This window comes from Odocoileus virginianus, chromosome 13, assembly GCF_023699985.2.
Source record: "Odocoileus virginianus isolate 20LAN1187 ecotype Illinois chromosome 13, Ovbor_1.2, whole genome shotgun sequence".
Classification (NCBI taxonomy): domain Eukaryota; kingdom Metazoa; phylum Chordata; class Mammalia; order Artiodactyla; family Cervidae; genus Odocoileus; species Odocoileus virginianus.
Window position 1 is genome coordinate 27,990,289 of NC_069686.1, and position 8,454 is coordinate 27,998,742.

At 39.8% G+C, this 8,454-nt stretch overlaps 1 non-coding gene across 1 annotated transcript; it reads right to left on the reverse strand.

Moving 5' to 3' along the window:
- Nucleotides 1-726: 726 nt before the first annotated feature.
- Nucleotides 727-798, reverse strand: TRNAC-GCA (transfer RNA cysteine (anticodon GCA)). The gene has a single exon. It is a non-coding gene; the product is annotated as a tRNA-Cys (tRNA).
- Nucleotides 799-8,454: the final 7,656 nt, after the last annotated feature.

Sequence of the window (8,454 nt, forward strand, 5' to 3'; positions counted from 1 at the left end):
TCACTAAGTCGTGTCCAACTCTTTTGGGACCCCATGGACTGTAGCCCACCAGGCTCCTCTGTCCATGGGATTTTCTAGGCAAGAATAATGGAGTAGGTTGTCATTTCCTTCTCCAGGGTATCTTGCCAACCCAGGGATTAAACCCATGGGTCCTGCATTACAGTTGGATTCTTTACTGCTGAGCCAACACGGAAGTCCATCTTTGTTGCTTTTTTTTGGTCAAACCCTTTTAATGGTCTGCAGTACACAGAGGATAAAGTCCAAGTTCCTGAATATTGCACACAGAACTTTTTCTTGATGTAGCTCCACCTTACCATCTAGCATCACATCTGGCCATTTCTGCACCGACAGACCTCACTCCACTCCTGGGTAACCATTCAGATGTTCTGCACTGTGTGCTATCTTTATGACACTGCATATACAAGTCTCACTACTAGAAAGCCCTTTACCCCTTTACCCCCTATGGCAACCTTTCTCAGCCCCCAGAGCCTCCTACTCTGGAAAATCTTCCACTACTGTCTAAGCAAAATTAATTGCTCCCTCTTTTAAGCCAGGACCCTGGTGTTAATATGTCTCTATTGTTGCACCAGAAAGTGAAAGTGAAGTCGCTCAGTCGTGTCCAACTCTTTGGGACCCCATGGACTGTAGCCTATCAGGCTCCTCCATCCATGGGATTTTCCAGGCAAGAGTACTGGAGTGGGCTGCCATTTCCTTATACAGGGGATCTTCCCAACCCAGGGATCGAACCAGGGTCTCCTGCATTGCAGGCAGATGCTTTACCGTCTGAGCCAGCAGGGAAGCCTGTTGCACTGAATCCTCCTCAACTGTAGCTGCTTGTCCACATGTCTCATTTCCCATTAGGCTCAGAGCCACCTGAAGAGAAGGGCTGTATCTTCTCTATTCTTTTCATCTCCAACAATAATGAGTAGCTAACAATAATAATAAATGTTAGGGATTACACATAGGACTGTATCAGGTGCTAATCTGCCTCCCCCACTTAATTGTTACAATACCCCATTATGAAGTGGGTGATTTTATTAGCCCCATTTTATAGATAAGGAAAGTAAAGCAAAGCACAAAGTAGGTTCTCAATAATGTTAATGAATGCTATTGCTTTTTAAAAAATTTAATGGAGTCTTATCATCATTACTCCTGAGAGCTTCCAGAAGCTATCACAACTGAAAGTGGATATCTTGGTGCGGTGTCCTGAGGCTGGCTATTTGGTTTGGGAACCCCCAGATTACCTGCCATTCTGAATTCAACTCCACATATAATGGGCTTCAAGAGTAACTGCATTGTTTTTTGTTTTCCTTTCACATGGTATACTGACTTTGTAAATCATCTTCCTTTCCCCTGATTTCATCTATACCTAACCAATGTGAATCGTTGGAATTAATACTTCTTGTCAATTTCCTTAAAATGTCTAACACAGAGATAAGGTTGCCAGACCTGGGAAGAAAAAGACGCCCACCTCAAAAATAGTAAGCGAGCAGTTCTTATGCTAATTTTATCTAGTCTAAATCCTCTTTCCAGCTAGGCTCACTATTAAGATGGATTTGAGAGTTATCCTAGATTATAAGAAACCGTTGCTCTATGAAACTTGCTTTACAATTCTTCAGCTACATCACTGCACATAAGCATATGAACTTAGATTGTTAACCAATATGGGTTGTTTCCAGAAAACATTTTCATTTTAACCACTCCAATTTGCTGAGCCCAAATGCATAATAAATGGACAGGGCGGGGGTGGGGGATAGTGTAGGTAGGTGTGAGGTGGCTGAGTGGAAGGCCAGAGGCTAGGTATTTGTAGTTCCAGGATTGGTGCCAAGTCACACAGTTTGTAGCAACTATCTATTGCCCACCATGAAGCTGGCCCTGCCAGTGAGGGAGAGAAGTGTTACAAAAACACCTTTAGCCCCTAGACTAATTCACCAGAGATACCCACAACCCGTATTGAAAATCACAGAAAAATAAGTTCACTAATAATCTATTGAGTTTTTCTAGGTGAAATCCACACCTCATGTGACATAGACAGATGGGGAAAAGGGAAATCAGAAGCATAATAATAAAGTAGCTGAACCCGAGGATTTGACCATCTGGTTCTTCTGTTGGGAGAATCACACCTGTCACCTTTACTTTGTACTCAAGATACCTTTGCTACCACAAAAGGCAGTGATGGGGGAATTCCCTGGTGGTCCAGTGGTTAGGATTTGGCACTTTCACTGCAGAGGCCTGGGTTCAAGCCCTGGTTGGGGAACTGAGATCCCACAAACCATGTAACATGACCAGATTTTTTAAAATTACTTGAATAAAAGAAAGCAGTGATGGAGTAATAAAATACCACGTCTCCAAGGGAATGAGTTAGTGAGTGAAACCAGGGCACATGCCCACATACAAAGAATTCTGTACACCTTTGCATCTATTCCTTTCAATTCTCTCTGCTGCTTCTTGCTCCTGGATCCTGCTGCCTCTCGAATTCTTGCTAATTCTCTGTGTTTTGTTATCCCCAGATCCCTAAGAGAGAGGATCTGATTGGTTCCACAAATCACAATAGTCCCTCCTGAGCAACCTCTCACACCAGGCCTGTAGAATCTAACAGAGAGCAGATCATATCTGTTCATTTATATCCCCACCCTAGTCTCAGCTCTCAGCCCAAGACTGATGAGTATAGGAGTATAAATACCTCAGCTCCCTCAACCCTGATAGGATTGTCTGTGATGGGATCCTCATGTCTCCAAACCTCTCTACAGAATAGTTACCAAGTTACTTTCTGTGGGATTTTGCTTGACATCCCACCCTTGTTTGTCTTCCTTTCAACCTTGTCCCATGTCCCCATTGCTCTAGATTTTTCTAGGAAAAATTCCTATCTCAAGGGTCCTATGACAGCAAGACAAACTTTATATTCTATTTGAAGACTCTTTTCATCAGGGCACTTTCACACAATTATCCCAGGGCCTGCTTTTGGGGAGCCAATCTCAGAAAAGGCATTTCATATTTTCCTCTTGGGAGTTTTCAATCTGCCCTTCTTATGAGCCTGCTTTATGGATTTTGGCTTATGTTCATAAATAAGAAAAAGCCATTTTACATTCTGCTAAGCCATGTAGAGATTGGCTGTTTGTGAGGCAGAAGCTGATATTTGATCTATTCAGCTGTGATTAGAGGTGCAGGGTCATGTGGAACAGAGAGCATCATAACCTCTGCATGCCTTTTATTAGGGGCTTGGCCGTAGGCTTTGGAAGCCTCTCTGAGATAAGAAGCAGAATCCCAGAGCTAGAAAGCTCCCTTGAGAACACTTTCATATTTATCTGGATAATGCCTCTTGGGCATATGTATGGCAAGGTGATAACAAGTAAAGGCAATGATTGCAAACAGTGTATGTCAAATTGAAGAAACCAAAGTGCTCTCAGGGGTGGAAATAGTACGGAAATGACGATGTGTCAATTGCAATCATAAAGCAGCACCTTAAAATGTGAAAGACAAAGACACAAGAAACAAACGGGAGTATAGTATCAAGAGGGAAAGCACACCGACAGGTATGTGCAAGCATGCACACATGAGCACGCAAACACACATACACCCACCCACACACATCACCTCGTCCCACTAAGAGCAACTGGAGGTTGAACCACACTTAAGAACCTTACATGAGAATGGTGTCTCCTTAATTTTCCATTAACTCACTCACAGGGGAAGTCTGACCACCCACGGGGAAGAAACTGATGACAGCTATTTACAAGGCAGCAAGGGTATACCTTTACTTACGGTTGTATTCTGCTTTTAATTTTTGAATTGTTAGGTATCTATCATTCTTTCTGTAAATTGCATACAGCCACCTAGTAGATGATTTGCAGATTAAATCATTTAACTGTAAGAATAATAAAATACTGAAAATTCCTTTATACTCAATAACTATTGATACTTATCCTAACTCACACACAGACATCACAATATAAAATAACACTACAAAACAGCCATCAAATGAAAGAAATCACAAAACATAGGAAGTGTTTTTAAAGGAAATGAGGAGAAATGTCCACAAACATTCCTCTACCCAAATTTGTTCGTGATGACCTCACAAAGCAGAATGGTCCAAACTCTACCCACGAAAGGGAGGGGAAAAAACCAGTGTTCTCTAGGGGACAAATGAAGGTTTTACTTTTTATTCTTGAACTATTACTCTTTGTTGCCTGACAGGATTTTTTCTTTGTATTAAAAGGAATTGTGCCAGAGAGCAGGGAATAAAAGCCATTAAGACTTGGTACCTACTCCTATGGGGATGGTGAGCATGGGCATAATCATAAAACAAAGGAAAACATGTTATGTATTCTCATTCCAGCTGATGAAATCAGGGTTGGCCTCAAGGAAGAGGTCTACATATTTGAACCAGACTTGAAAGAAGCATGTACTATGCTAAGTTGCTTCAGTCATGTCCAATTCTTTGTGACCCTATGGACCATAGCCCACCAGGCTCCTCTGTCCTTGGGATTCTCCAGGCAAGAATACTGGAGTGGGTTGCCATGACCTCCTCCAGGGGATCTTCCTGACCCAGGGATTGAACCTGCATCTCCAAAGTCTCCTGCATTGGCAAGCAGGCTCTTTACCAAGAGAGCTACCTGGGAAACCCTAAAAGAAGGATATGATTTCCAAAAATGTGGGGTGGGGGGCAGGAAATAGGAAACTCCAAGGACTGATTCCTGTGATTGCCACTTTCCCCTACCACAGGTAACTCCTTTAAGTCTTACCTTCTTTCTCTTTCAGAGCTTCTCATTCATCTGTCCTTAAAAAGAGAAGCAGGGAGCCCAAGTGGATCTTTTTATTTCAAAAAGAAGTAATTATTTGTTTCTGAAAAGTTTCTCAAATTTATCTTAGTCTCCATTACCACTTCTGCTAAAGTTCAGACTTGCATTATTGTTCCCCCTTGACTTTTGCAAGAGTCCTGTATTTCTATTCTCCAATCAAATTGCTAGCACTCTTAGACCAATATTTTCAAAATAAGGTTCTAATCATGTCAGTCTTTTCACTCAAAATCCTTCAGTGGAACCCAAACAACTGCCAAATTGGGTACACATCCCTCAGTTTAGCATTCAGATCGACACACATTTTCAGACCAAAATGAAGAGAGGGCAATATCATGTTCACAAAGCAGAAAGACCAGCGTCCAGAAGACATGGTGCTATGCGCTAAGTCACTTCAATCATGTCCAGTTCTTTGTGATCCCCATAGGCAGTAGCCTGCCAGGCTCTTCTGTCCATGGGATTCTCCAGGCAAGAACACTGGGGAGGCTTGCCATGTGCAGTTGCAATGAAAAGCCAAATAAGGTTTCTTGTGAAACTTAACAAGCTGGTTCTACACTTCATATGGAAGAGCAAAGGGGAAGAGGCAAAAGAAGTGGGATGTTCTCCCTTCCAGAAATTAAGACTTATTCTAAAGTTACAATATATAAAAAGCAATGTGCCACAATTGGTGCAGAGATGGGGAAAAATTTTTTACATGAAGCAATATTCAGAGCCCAAATACTGTCCTTTGAATTTATGGAAATATCTATATATGACAGAGGTGGCACTAATGAATCAATGAGAAAAAGTTACTGTTGGAATAATTAACTTAATTTAGGGGGAAAAATTTATCACCATGTATTTAAATACACTCCAGGTGGATTAAACATTTAAATGTGTTATGGCAAATTTTTGTGTGTACAATAAAATATAGAATAATTTTATGATCTTCAAGTGGGAAAGGATTTCTTAAACAAGAGTGAAAAATATTCATCATAAAGGAAAAGATTTATATATTTAATTCAGTTAAAGTTCAAAACATCTGGAAGATGCCTTAAAAGAAAAAAGATACATATCAAATCTGTAAAAGATATATGTAATGCATATAACTGATAAAGGTTTGGTATCCAGAATATATAAAGAACGCCTAAAAACCAATAAGAAAAATACAAACAAATCAATAGAAAGATAGCAAAACAAAACTCTCAACTCACAAAGGAAAAAGCTCAAAAGGCAATAAACATAGAATGCCCAATCAATTGCTGATGACAATGTAGAACAATGGAAACTGAGAATTCACATTGGTACAATTTTGGTGAGCAACTGGCAACATTAAAACAAGTTGAGTACACATACCTTGATCTTAATCTAGCAATTTCTCTCGTATTTATTGTATATTTCAGAAAAAGTTTCATGCATGTACCCAAGGAGTCACATGGCCACCAGTTTCCTCATTGTGTGTTCATCAATTATTAATTCATCTCCACTGTTTTCTTTGGTGTGGGGCTTCTCTAGTTCTCATCCATCTTTTGGGATGCACTGTGGAAGGTGTGGGGGAAAAGATTTTGAACCCTCCAGCTTGCTCTGCTCATAAGTATTACAGCTAAGAAAGAAGCTTTGTTCCTTACATCATATACAAACAAAAGCTCAAATGGCTTAAAGATCTAAATGTAAGACCTGAAACCATAAACCCCTAGAAGAGAACACAGGCAGGAGACTCCTGTGTACAGCAACGGAAATCATCAACAAAACAACCGACTAAATGGGAGAAATATTTGAAAATCATATGGCCAATAAGAGATTAATATCCAAAATATATAAATAGCTCATACAACTCAATATAAAAAAACAGTTTTAAATGGACTAAAAACCTAAATAGATATTTTTCCAAAGAAGACAAACAGATGGTTAACAGGCACATGAAAAACACCCAACACTGACAATTGTTAGAGAAATGCAAACCAAAACCACAATGAGATATCATCTCATACCTGTCAGAAGACCACCTGTCACACCCTGGTGGTCCAGGGGTTAAGACTCCCTGTTTCCACTGCAGGGGGCACAGGTCTGATCTCTGGTTAGGGAACCAAGATCTTGCATACTGTGTGGCTAAATAAAATTAGAAAAGATCTACAAATATATTACAACATTGTCAAGGAAGCAGAGAAAAGGGAACCCTTGAACACTGTGAGAATGTAAATTGGTACAGCCACAATAGACAACGTCCACTATAGATGTTCTCCAAAAAACCAAAAAATGGAAACATCATATAATCCAGCAATTCCACTCCTGGTTATATATCCAAAAACAAAAACTCTAACTTGAAAAGACACATGCATCCCAATGTTCACAGCAACATTATTTACAATAGCCAAGACATGGAAGTAACCCAAATGTCCCTCAACAGATGAATGGATAAAGACAATAAATATTGGATAAAGTAATACTCCAATATCAATGGAATATTACTCAGCCATAAAAAGAACAAAATTCTGCTATTTGCAACAATGTGGATGGACCTAGAGAGTACTATGCTTTGCAAAATTAATCAAACAGAGAAAGACTAATACTGTCAAAAACTGGAAACATCCATCAAATGGATAAACAAATTGTGGTATATTTATACAATGGGACATACATAGCAATAAAAATGAAAAACAGCACAGCTACACACAACAATGTGAATAAATTTTACAAACACAGTTTTGAATAAAATAAATCAGATATAAAAAAATACATAGATCATGAACCCATCCGTATGTAGTTCAGAAACAGGCAACACCTAAAGGGGTCTATTTGTAAGAGTTCTAACTATAAAGTAAATCAAGGACATTACTACCATGAAAATGCGAATAGTGGCTACCTCTAGAGAGAAGGGAGATATGTGTGACTTTAAAAGGTGGGGGGGGGTGGCACAGAGAGAGTTTCTGGACGGTTTCTGGAAATATTATACACTTTTGCCTAAGTAGTGTTACATGGACATTCACTATACTATTTCAAATATATTAAGTTTCAAAACATTTATAAGCTAATTGGGGAAATGTTAACAGTATTATGGAATTGTTGTCAATGTTTTTAGGTGAGATGATGTACTAAGGTTGGGTATTTTATGTGATCTTTTAGTGCGTGCATATGTGCTAGTCACTTCCTTCGTGTCTGACTCTGAGACCCCATGGACTGTAGCCCGCCAGGCTCCTCTATCCATGGATTTCCCAGGCAAGAATACTGGAGTGGGTTGCTATGCCCTCCTCCAGGGAGTCTTCCAACCCAGGGATTGAACCCGAGTCTCCTGTATCTCCTGCATTGCAAGTGGATTCTTTACCCATTGAGCCACCTTCTAGAGATGTATGCCAACATATTTACAGATGAAATATTTGATGTCTTGAGATTTTATTCAAAATAATCTGTGAAGAGTGGAGAGTGGGTCAGAGCACAGACGAGACAAGATTGGTCAGGTATTGATTAACATCAAAGGAGAGAAATGGGAACAGCAATTGTCTATACTTTGGGTGTAGTTTTTACATTCTATAGGAAAAAGGTTTTTTAAAAAATTTAAACATACTCAGAGTCTCTCTGCCTCAGATTCATGGACAGGGAGAAACAAAAAATATTGAAGAGGAGAGAATTAGGATGAGAAGCACAGATATGTTAAGAAACGGGAGGCTGGCTTTTCTTCCAA